Here is a 12,625-nt window from a genome sequence, read left to right on the forward strand (position 1 = left end):
GGCCATTAAGAAGCCAAACGGACCTGTCTTGGCAACAAATGAAAATAAAACAAGGAGTCACAAGCATAGAGATAGAAAGTGGTAATATGCCGGAGATAGACTAAACAATGGGAAACTGGGTTTAGGTAGAAGATAGGACTTGGGGTAATGTCCATGGTGGCAGGTTGAGGATGAGGAGACCACATCAGAAAGAATCTGTTGTGTAGGTAAAGAACCAAGAAAGGGTGGTCTCTGTGAATCATGGTTTAGTCTTTTCTGGGTACTTCTGGGATGGCTAGAGGTCCCTAGAATTTCAGATGTATTCTGGAATGTTCCTAGAAGAAAGACTCCAGACTGTTAAGTCAGAGAAGCAGAATCCAAGAGGTGGCATAGAAGGTGACTAATGCCATAAGCCTGAAGTGTCCCTAGCCTTCTGTGTAGCTGCCTGGCATGTTCTCATGTCACAGTTGGTTATATAAACATCTATGGGGAGAGACATCTCAATGAAGGTATATGATAGTGTGACTATTCCCAGAAGTGGATTCTTCCCAGGGCTGGGGTATTACTTAGTGGTAGAACATTTGCTCAGCATGCAGGAAGCCCTGGGTTCCATCCCTAACACAGCAAACAACAACAACAAAAGTGGGTACTTCCCCATGCTAGCTTTTGTTGACTTTGAAAATGCTAAGGAAACTTTTAGACCTGCAGATTTCTAACCAAAGAGAATCTTGATCACGTAAATTTGAAGCCCACTCAGGGTACGGAGGCAACCTCCTTTATTCCTATCAGATAAGCTTTATCAAATCAAGGCACTTTTGTTAAATCACAGAACTTTATAGTTTATTTAATCCACAGACTAAAGGTTTCAGTTTGCAATACAGAAAGATTAGTACAGGGTCAGTGAAAAATAAATGTTACATTTTTCTCAGCAACCTTCGTCAGAGGTGGCCCCATGCAGAGCATCACACTGCTGACATGAGGAAGCACAGAATGGAAAGAATATCAAACCAGGAAAATCAGTTCCTATTCTTGCTTCTGCCAAAACCAACCCTGTGAATTTTCTAGGCTTTATGTTCTTTCAGGAGTTCCTTTTTACTAAACATTATAGGATGATTGCATTAAAATTAAAACTCCTCAAGAACTAAGATTATGCCTGTTACTTCCTATTGTTTAAATAACCTTTGTATTGACATGTGACATGTATATCAAAAAGTAACCAAATCAAAGAAATGTACAGCTCAATAAATTTTTCACCAAGTGAACTCACTTCCTCTGGAGCACCTAGGAAAATTTAACAAATGGTATGCAACCAACTATTTGCTTTATTAGTCTTCGACTTATAAAACATGCTTAATTAGTTAGTTATAAGTATGGGAGAATGATCCAATTCTCTTTTTCCACAACAATCTCTATATCTGTTATTCTGTTTATAGGAGAAAATTTGTGCCAAATAATCTACTCCACCTTTTATAAAGCCTTCTTAAAATCAACAGATATTTATTGAAAGAGTAAATGAATGAATATCTTAGCCAACAATTATGTCAGTACCAAGAGAGTGAGGGAGAAAGAACTCAGCTACTCTTGTTAGTATGCATTGTTTGCTTTTGCTCATAAGAATTGATTCTTTGTCCCTTGTCACTTGTTGTGAGAGAAGAAAGATTTCTGTGCATCAATGTCTTTCTCTTTGGTCTAAGCGTGAAGGAAAACGTAAAAGTCAAGTTCCTCTGGAACACCTAGGAAAAAATCTCCTTTCCTAAAATAGACAATGTGCACTGGATTGGAATTGATAAGGTGTAGATCCTAGACTTAGACAGAAGTTCATTGGGCCTCTTATCTATGAAAGGACAGAACTGGACAATTGCTAGAATTCATTCCTGATCTAAGATTGCAACAGACATGCACTTTTTTTTTCAGGTTGACCTACTGGAGTTAAGGGTGCAGTCTGTGGCCATGGAGTAGATAAAAATAAACTGGGGCGCCACAATAGTGAGCTGTTGGCATCGGTCCACAGCTCTATGAGCTGACAGCTCTATGAGTTGGCCAATCAAGCCAGGCAGGCATTAATGCCCAACTAGAATGTGAATTGTTGCTTTCCAAAAGAGCAATTTAAAGATTAAGGAAAAAAAAAATTCCTGGGCAATCTCTGTCCTTCTCCCATGCAGCTAAACTGGCAGCTTTGATGAGTAATCCATCTATTGCTCTAAGCCACCAAGCCTTGTTCTTTCACCCCTTCACTGCAGCAGTTTTCACTGCCAATAGCAATGCCAGCTGTGCAGGGAGGGGATCTAACCAGAACACGGCCCTCTCCACTGCTCCCAGCCACCTCCTAACAACTACCCAATTCATATACAGATGTTGCGGGCATTGTAGTGAGATTGTGATGAAATTCTGGGGCTTTGGCCTTTGTGGGTAAGTACCTGTAACAAGTCACCCTGTCTTTAGTCCATCTGTTGGGGAGTTGGATATTCAAATGTGTCCGAGTTGAGAAATTCACTGCAAATGCAGAGTGATGAAACATTAACATTAATTCGATGCGTGACCAGTACAACATGTGAAAAATTAAAAATGAAGTTGTGCTGTTTGGGCTTTAAAAAAATATATATTCGTGGGCTGGGGATGTGGCTCAAGCGGTAGTGTGCTCGCCTGGCATGCACGGGTTGCTGGGTTCGATCCTCAGCATCACATAAATAAATAAAGATGTTATGTCCACCGAAAACTAAAAAAATAAATAAATAAATATTAAAAAATTCTCTCTCTCCCCCCCCTCCATGATGACAACATGTTTGTGTTTCCATGCCTACTCAATTTCTTTTACTCTTCTAATTGCTGACATTATGCCAACCAAGAAACACCCATTGAGTTTCTTTCTTACATAGTTGCAGCTTCCCTCTTTCTGACTGATTTGATCTTACCCTGCATGGCCATTCAAGAAACAAGAAGCAAGAGCCTGGCATGGCCACTTGAGCAATAGACACATTTTATTTTTAATTTTTTTTTTTGTAGTTATAGATTAACAGAATGCCTTTATTTTATTTGTTTATTTTTATGTGGTGCTGAGGATAGAACTCAGTGCCTCATGCATGCTAGCAAAGCCCTCTGCCACTGAGCCACAGCCCCAGCCCTTAAATTCAGTCTTTATGCCAAGATTTTATATTTTTATAAAATATTCATCCTGAGTCATTGTAAACAGCTCTTAATCTAGATATTTGTTGTTTCTAATTCTAAAAATAACAATGTATAAAATATGGGAACTAAAATTCACATGAACTGGCTTCCAAATAATACTATATTGATTTGTTGACTTGGTTTGTATGATTTTTTATTTAATGAATGAATTTGATGAGAACATATAAAAGAATAAAGAACTACTTATGCCAGAGTTCTTTTATTTTGTTTTTGTTTTAAATATCATCTTTTTTGTTGTTGTTTATTTTTTATGTGGTGATGGGAATTGAACTCAGGGCCTCATGAATGCTAGGCAGATGCTTTACCACTGAGCTCTCTCCCCAGCCCTTGTTTTTTATCAAGTTATTTTCACAAAATTAGTTGGCATATTCCTTCTATTTCTGTCTCCACTCAAAATTCTAGAAGGGTCTGAGGTGTTCCCTTTCCATTAAATTGCATGAGTACAAAGGGCAACTTTTGGGGCTGCAAAAGTTGATGGGAAAAATTCAGATGCAAGAATTCCAAGTTGCCTAGGTTATATAATCAACAGCCACAGAGCCACAGGCTTTGTGTGGCCTTTTTATTTCCTCTCAGCTCTGTAAACCACACATCCCCAGGAGAGTGGCTCCGAGTACCCACACTAGTGAATGTTCTGTTTCTCACCATCCCTGTGTTCGTTTAGGTGTTCACCAGAATTTGTTTTTGGAAGAAAATTTCTAAAGATATAAATACTTTTCTTCACTGAACAATATGGGAAATGATATCCAATAAAGGAGGTGGTTTCATAAGAGAGAGTTAGGTTGCATTAATAAATTAGGTGACGTGTGGAAGTCTACCTATGGATCGGCAGGATAGAGTGACTAAAAGTGATTCTAATTGATTTTTAACCAGTTTCTAACTAGCAGTCCCTTCGTATCTATCACTTTCTTCCTAAATGAAATCTGAGTTCATATCCAATCCACTTACTACCAACCCCCTAAATCCCCAGTACCAATAGAGTCTACAGATGCCCATGTCGATAATAAAGAAAATCTACAAAAAAAAAGAGCATTATTGTGCAATTCAAAAGACTTCCTGCAACATTGTCAGCTATTCTGTAACTGAATTAGGGCATTGTATTATTGTGGTAATATGTTTAAAATGACCATCATTTGTCATAGTCATCTGTCTCTATTGTCTTGAAAATGTGGATTTTAGAGAGTTATATTGTATTTTCTCTTCTAAAACACATGGTTCAAATAGGGTGTCTCTAATGATAGCACAATATAGTCCACTTTCTGGTTAGTTGGAATTCAGTATATAATTCAAAATGTTCTGTTAGATTTTAATCTGATAGATAAGTGTTTCCTATAGCCAGTTCTTACCACCTAGGTTCTGTGGAGGATATTATCTTTTGTCAGGAGTAACAGCTCATTCTTCCTGGCCCCACACAAACAGCATGGCTGCCAACAGTCATGTACAGCTCCAATAGTATAATCCCAACCCATTTTATCCTAGATCACTTCCTAACCACATGGTCATAAAGAAATTCCTTTGCTTGCTCTAAAGGAAAACAGAGTTGTTCTTTAACCTCACAAGAAGACTGAGTCAAACTTAAGTTGACAACTACTATTGTCAACTGAAGTTGTGACAGACACAGATTGACTTCTTGGGTCCCAGCAATTTCCATAATAGACCTGACCATGTGACCCCCTAGAACACAGCAGCTGATAAAAGGGTAATTGGTATTTTGTTCTAAGTACTGTGTTATAGCAGCCTAATATTTGTTCAGACTGCTATAACAAAATACCATAGACTGGGTGGTTTATGAACAACAGAAATTTATTTCTCACTGTTCTGTAGGCCAGGTACCGGGCGTGGTTGGATTCTGGTGAGAGCTTTTTATGAATTGTAGATGCCTTAATTACCTTCCAGCAACCCTATCTCCTTATTGTGTCACATTGGGGATTAGAATTTCAGCATATGAATTTTAGGAGAAAAAATATTCAGTCTGCAACCATATCCAATACAAGATTGGCTAATCATTATAGCTCACAGATACCATATAATACAAGTTAGACCAATTAAGTTTTGGAATTTTTCACACTGAAGTTTAGAATGAGAAAGCCTTTCCTCCTGGTTGGAATGTGAGTTTGGAAATGGAGTAGAAGCAGAGAAAAAAAGAAGAGTTGTCTGCATCCCTGTTTCTAGAGTGTCCCTGTCACTCAAACTGTCTGGCATCCTGCCTTCCTAAGCTTGGTTGTTCAACTCTTCCTTTTAATCAATCATCTTTCCATTTAAAGTAGTTTAAATGAGAATCCTATCACAAGTACCTGAGAAAATCCTGATTAGACACATATCAAAAAGAGTATTTTACAATATCATTTTCAATGACTAGTAAGCATTCCCTTTTGCATATATTTACAGATTTTTTCAGTATTTATTCTCATACATTTAGACTGCTTAAAATCTTCTTGCATCATAAGTAATGCTGTGATAAAAATCCTTATTCATAATGTTGGGCACATTCATTAAACTTGCTCCTAAAACCAAAAATGTAATGCAAGTTTTTGATACATTATCACCACATTTCCCTGCAAAACATTCGTATTTAATGTGTATTTCCAACAGTCGGTTTGGAAAAGTGTTTGTTTTTCATTTTGTCACCACCTCCAGATATTATCACTCTATTTCTTTAATTTGTTTCTCAATTTTATTGGCAGAAAGTGCCAACTCACTGGGATTTTTTGTTATTTTTTAGTTTGCACTTCTTGGGAAAAACAGGTCATTCTTACAGAGAAGCCCTGGATTTCCATCAAGTTCTAGAGTATCATGTTATCATTTCACTGAATGCCTCGATTGCTGACTGACTCACTCTATCAAAATGCTAACAGGGTTTCCTGCCATCAAGGAGTTTTCTCAAAACATCACATTGCCTAATTTTGATCCAAAGTACTAACAGCCTTCTTCATTCTGATGGGAGGGGAGTGAAATGCTATCAAGAAAACATCTTAAGAAATAAGAGCAGGTAACAGGAGTATTTTTGCTTTATTTTGCTTGGCTCTTGGGGGATTGAAAAGCCCTTTAAACTTCTCCAAGGAGGAGACTTTCTTTTAACTTGCAGGGTTCTCACTTTTATTTATTTATCTTAATGCCTACAGTAGTTTGTCCTTTTGTTGTGTGTTTACAATGACTTGGATTCCACAGGACACATTTTGAAACTCTTTCCCTTTCTTTGCTGGTCTTCTGTGCTGGACGGCCTAGTGCGTCTCATGAAGGTGTGAATGACCCTATCTTTCCTCTGTGGTGGTTTCAAATAGGCACATTTGCTTTTTCTCCCTTTCCACTGGGAACAGGCTAAAACTAGCATGACAGAAGATGGTCTTTGTGAACTCTGGGATTCTCAGGAGGAGGCTTTGAGCAAAGAAAGGCCACTTTTCGTAATTAAAGACTTCAGAGCACCTGCTATTGAGTTCCAGACCCCTGTTTTCCAGGACCTGCCGTGTATTTATGTGATATGAGCACAATGTGACAATGTAACAAAGGTCAGGGTCAGCGGAGGCTGGATAATTTTCACTGTGTCATTGCAGGGAAAGAAAGAAAGGGGAAGAACTACTTTTATTTTTAGATTAAATATGTGTTGCATAACTTGAAGTGGCCTGAAAACTATGTGAGGAATTTTTTTATATAACAGGTTCATACTAAATTATTATTGTGATGAGTTTAAAAATTGCATTATAATATTGATTTTCATCTTTTAATCAGTTCCCTCCCCCACCCCACCTTCTGCCCTCTCTTTCTCTCCTCCTCCCAGGATTTTAGGTTTCCTTTCACTTTTATTCCAGAACTGGATTATTTCCTTAAGCTTACACCAGGCCTCCTGTGCATACCTCCCACATACTCTGACTCAAACATAAGAAACTACTTTATTTATTTGGATAAGAAAGTTTGAAAATTTCCAGAAGAAAGAAAAAAACCCTACAGAGATATAGAAGTATATCTCTGTATATGGCTTATAGGATACAGGTTTCCAGTTTAAATTTGATACAAGGCATAACTTCCCTAGACCTTAGTTTTCACACTTATGTAAGAGAAGGACAAACTTTTTCCTAGGGCACATGCAGTTTTATGATTTTAGAAGACTTACCTTGTATAACAAGTAAGCCCCCTCTGTTTACTTCAAACCTAGAGGAAGCTGGACCCCAAGTCCTGTTCAGCTCATGAACCACAAGCATTTTGCCTTCTCTTTTCAAAATTTAACCTGATCCCCCTCCAGCTCATCACTATCATTTTCTGATGCCCATCCAGGGCCAGGCTGTATTGGAGGCTCAGAAGAGTTCATGTGCCCAAGGCATGCAGTATATAAGTAGCACAACCTGGTTGAACCCAAGTTGTCAAGTTCCAAAGCCACAGTCTTTGCACTACATGGTGTCTCCTACGAGGCTGATGGTGTTTAAACTTCTTTCAGCACTGAAACCTTTTAAGTGACATTTTCCATAAAACCTCAAAATGAGGCATCTCTGGATACAGCCAAGTAGGAACCCAAGTGTTGGCCACTTTGCCTCATCCACAAGCCTGGATTGATCCCAAGGTGCTTTCATAGAACCCTGAACAGCATGAAGTAGAAAACATACACACTGCATATGACCGTGACAGAGCAAACCCACCTTGCCTCCTATGGAGAGTCTCTGGGTAAAGGTTAAGTGGTCAGTGTCCACGGAGGCAGAGTTCCAAGAGCATGACTCACAGCGTAAGCTTCCAACAGCCAAAGACCAGCAGAGCTGCCCTATTTTAATCCTTCCTCTGAGGGCCACAGAAATGTTATCAGGAGGCAGGCAGCTTTGTTTTTCCTCTGTCTTGCCCTATGGTATTTCCAATAGACATGATAAGTTAGGAGCCTGTGGGGGTCCGTTGTTGACCACGGACTGCTGCCAAGTTGATTAGAATTTATTGAATCACTTGCCTGAAGTTGAACATAATAGTCAGTCATGAGGACTTTGCTATGTGGGAGGCCTAGGTTCACATTCCGGTTCTATCATTTATTTAACCAATTAAATAAAATCCATCACCATGAAGGTTAGGTTAGTTATTATTCGTAGTAGCATTATTATAGTTAATGAAACTTATATTCTGTTTAAAACTGTTTTCAAATTATAAATTTGTTTTAAAAAAGAGATTTATGAGAAGAATCATTTATATGTAATTATCATTTCCGATGCTCTTCATTCCTTCAAGCATATCCATAATTTCCTTCTGCTATTGTTTTTCTTCTGCCTGAGATTTTTTTTTCCTATAACATTTTTTGTAGTGCCTATTTATTGGTGATGAATTACTTCAGCTTTTGTCTGAAATGTTCTTTATTTCACCTTCAGTTGCAAACAGTATCTTTGCTGTGTAAATACTTCTGGGTTGGCGATCCTTTTCAGTACTTTAAATGTGTAGGTCCACTACCTTATCACTTGTATTGTTTTTAACCAAAAATCTACTGTTGTGGATTTTATGGATTGACATAGTTTTCTTCACATGACTTGTCCTTGGGCTCCGTTGAGCTTCTTGGATCTGTAGATTTATACTTGTCATCAAATTTGGAAATTTTATAGCCATTCTTTCTTCTGATAGTTTTCTTCACCCCTTTCCTTTCCCAGGAATTCTCATTATACATTAGGCCACATCTTGAAGTTATCCCACAGCTCACTGAAGATCTTTTTTTTATTTTTTAACATTCTTTTTCTCCATGTGTTCCATTTTGCTGGTTCTATTTCTCTTCTCTGGCTCACGAAATCATTTTGTTTGTTTGTACCAGGGATTGAACTCAGTGGCACTTAACCACTGAACCACATCCCCAGTCTTTTTTGTATTTTTATGTAAAGACAGAGTCTCACTGAGTTGCTTAAGGCCTCACTAATTTACAGAGGCTGGCTTTGAACTTGCCATCCTCCTGCCTCAGCCTCCCGAACTGCTGGAATTAAAGGTGTGGGCCACCATGCCCAGCTATCTTGTGGTTTTGATTTGCACTTCTTTAATGATCAGTGTCTAGTCTGCAATGAATCCTCTCCAGTGGTATTCGTTTGCTTTTCCTGCATGACCAATCTCCACAAACTGAATGTATTAAGACAACAAACTTGTATTATGTCACAGTTTTCATTGGCCATAAATCTGGCATAGTGTAGCCGGGGCCTCTGCTCGGGATCTCCCAAGGCTGAACTCAAGGTTGTCAGCTGGCTACATCCAAACAACTTCAATTAGGGAACATATCTGCTATAAAAGTCCTTCCGGTTGTTGGCTGAATTCATTTTCCTGAGGTCATGTGACTGAGGTCCCTGTTTATTTTTGACTGTCAGCCTCGGGCCTGCCCACCATTCCTATCCCATTCCTGTCAGATGGCAGTTCCCACTGTGGTTGTTTGAACACTCAGAATACAGTTCTAATAACTGTTTTAGTGTCCTTGTCTTCTAATTCCAACATCTGGGTCAGTTCTGGGTCAGTTACGATGGATGGATTGATTCCTTTCCTCATTTTCTTGCCTCTGTGTGCCCGGTAATCGTTCACTGGACATCAAACATTGTGAATTATATTTTGGTGTAGAGTGAATTTTTAAAACCATGTCTAATTGTGCTTAAAAAATATGCAACATAAAATTTAACATTGTAACTGTTTTTGACTACATAGTTTAATCATGTTGAGGGCATTCAGGTGGTTGTGCAACAGATTAGAATTTTTTCACCTTGCAATACTGAAACTCTATCCACTGAATAGCAATTCTCCATTTCTCTCTATTCTGAATTCTAAGAAAATACATTCTACTTTTTGTTTCTCTGAGTTTACCTACTTCAGATAACGTATATAAGTCTCTTTTTGTGATTGGCTTATTTCACTGAGCATAATGTCCTTAGAGTTCATTCTTGTGTCATGGGACAAGATTTCCTTCTTTGTTAAGGTTGAATAATATTCTGTTATATGTATTTGCCCCATTTTGTTTATCTGTTCATCCATTGATGGATATTTGAGTTCCCCCTTTGGCTATTATGAATAATGGATGGGTGGGCAAATACCTCTTTGACATCCTGCTTTCAAATTTTTTTGAAATATATCCAGAAATAGGATTTCTGGATAATATGATAAAGTATTTTTATTTTTAAGGGACCTCCCTTCTGTTTGCCATAAAGGCTGCAGCATTTTTCATGACCTCCAATAATGCACAGGCTTTCTATTTCTCTGCATCCATTATCAACACTTGTTATTTTTCTGTTTGTTTTTTTTTTCCACTTTTTAAAAAAAGTAGCCATCTTAATGGGCATGAGATGATATCTTGTGGGTTTTTTGTCTGTCTGTTTGTTTGTGTGTTTGTACCAGGGATTGAACTCAGTGGCACTTAACCACTGAACCACATCCTCAGTCTGTTTTGTATTTTTATTTAAAGACAGGGTCTCACTGAGTTGCTTAAGGCCTCACTAATTTACAGAGGCTGGCTTTGAACTTGCCATCCTCCTGCCTCAGCCTCCCGAACTGCTGGAATTAAAGGTGTGGGCCACCATGCCCAGCTATCTTGTGGTTTTGATTTGCACTTCTTCAATGATCAGTAAGGATGAGCATATTTTCATATGCATTTTGACAGATACATGTTGTCTTATTCCTATAAATATTTTTGAACCTTGTTTAGGTTGCAGTTAAGTTACTTGGAAGCAAATGATGCTTTTAGATTTTGCTTCTTTGATTTGTTGGGTGGGTCCTGAGCATATCCTCCCTCTAGGGCTTATTCTTCTTCCTTACTGGGGCAAGATCTTCCAGAGTACTATACTCATGGGAAGAAGCATTATTCTGGGACCTGTTTGTATCAAGTCCTGTTTCTTCCAATCCTTTGGGGGTGGGGGTGTTCTTTCCTAGGCTTCATTTCCTCATATGCATCAGCCAGTCTGCTGAGCACTTTGCTGAATTCTCTTTCTGGTCAACTCTCTCCTCTCTAGTACTGCGTCCGAATTCCAGCCACCTTGGTCCTCCTGGACTCTCAGCTCTGTCACCTCCACACAATCTGTGGGAACTGCCTGGGTTCTCCTTCCCTATATTGTGGCCTGAAAGTTCTATGAAGACAATAAGCTAGAGTATTCAAGAGGCCACTCATTTCCGTCTCTCAAAAATTACTGTCAATTGTTGCCTGTCTCATAGATTCTATTTTTCTTGTTTTTAGAGGAAAGAGGGTAAATCTGTTTTTTGTTATTCTATCTTGGCAAGTAGCAGAAGTCACAGGGACTTATCCAAAGTATAATAAAGTGCTCAAACTACAACCAAAGTAAATTTTTTTTCTTCAAATGTTTTGAAATGAGAAAATATGAGCTGAAGATATAGCTCAGAGGTAGAGCACCTGCCTCACATACATGAAGCCTTGGGTTCATCACCCAGCACTGCAAAATAAATTAATTGATGATTTAATTTAAAGACAAGCTTCCAATCAGGAAGTAGTTTCACAAATCCCATTATGTTAAGGATATCATTGAATTTTAGAGGAAATGAATTTTACATAATCAAAGGAAGATCATATAAGAGTAAACACCTGAAATTCTAAAATTCAATGTCATCTTTCATGTAGCATTAACCTCTGGCCTTTGTTATCAGTCAGTAAATACAGAATTGGATCCATTTATGGGCATGCCCAAAGTACACTGATTTTGGTTGAACTTTTCCCACCTTCCCAATCAAACAGTGATTCTCCCATTATTTCTCAGGGTCCTCAAATGGGTCCTCACGTGTGTGAGGTGCAGTTACCACCAAGCACCTGCCACCTTCTCTACCAGCCCCCACTGCAGCTCCTGCTTTCTATCTTTCTGCCTGAGGAGCCTCATCTGGATCATTTGTGAAACCTTTGCTTGACAGTACCTATTATTAGTGACCTCATCTACGACAAGAATCCTTGCAAAGCTGCCAGTCCTCTGACATGAGGGCAGAGCTGGGTTTCCCACAGAGGCAAGAGGCCCCAAACAGTCCTGAACATACCGAATATACCTTATTTCTGGCTTCAATCTTTCAATTTTTTTTTGGGGGGGGGAACTATGGAGTGAACCCAGGGGCACTTAACCACAGAACTACATCCCCAGTACCCCCCCCCTTTTTTTAATTTTGAAACAGGGTCTCACTAAGTTGCTTAGGACCTCACTAAGTTACTTACGTGGGCCTCAAACTTGGAATCCTCCTGCCTCAGCCCCCTGAGTCCCTGGGATGACAGGTGTAGATCCCAGATGTGTTGCACCTGGCAACCTCTCTCAAAATCTTCCATTCTCTCATGAAAGTAGCTCAATCAGTTTCTTGTAAAAGGAGCCAGCACAAAAGGAGTCCATAGGTCCCTTTATCCTCCTCTTCTCTCTTCCCAGCCACTCCTGACTCAATTAAACTTCTCCTTCCCTCCATATAAAACAAAGGACCTTGTGCTCATCAGCCGATGACAACACATATTTGATAGGGGCTGGAGAAGGGAGTAGGCATTTTATGTACTAACAATACCTGGATGCAC

The 12,625-nt window shown here is 38.9% G+C and overlaps 2 protein-coding genes across 6 annotated transcripts in view; one reads left to right on the plus strand and one right to left on the minus strand.

The window, feature by feature from the left end:
• Positions 1-12,625, minus strand: part of Thnsl1 (threonine synthase like 1) — a 138,246-nt gene that overhangs the window by 98,987 nt on the left and 26,634 nt on the right. For 3 of the 4 annotated variants that reach the window (XM_021722977.3, XM_040277608.2, XM_078023293.1), the window contains exon 1: positions 7,791-8,134. The exons of the other annotated variant lie outside the window; for it this stretch is intronic. The gene's annotated coding sequence lies outside the window, so the exon portion shown is untranslated. Of the gene's footprint in view, positions 1-7,790; positions 8,135-12,625 lie in introns of those variants that run through there. 4 annotated transcript variants of the gene reach the window in all.
• Positions 1-12,625, plus strand: part of Prtfdc1 (phosphoribosyl transferase domain containing 1) — an 83,321-nt gene that overhangs the window by 40,171 nt on the left and 30,525 nt on the right. The window lies entirely within an intron of this gene.

Source organism: Ictidomys tridecemlineatus, chromosome 10 (assembly GCF_052094955.1).
Source record: "Ictidomys tridecemlineatus isolate mIctTri1 chromosome 10, mIctTri1.hap1, whole genome shotgun sequence".
Classification (NCBI taxonomy): domain Eukaryota; kingdom Metazoa; phylum Chordata; class Mammalia; order Rodentia; family Sciuridae; genus Ictidomys; species Ictidomys tridecemlineatus.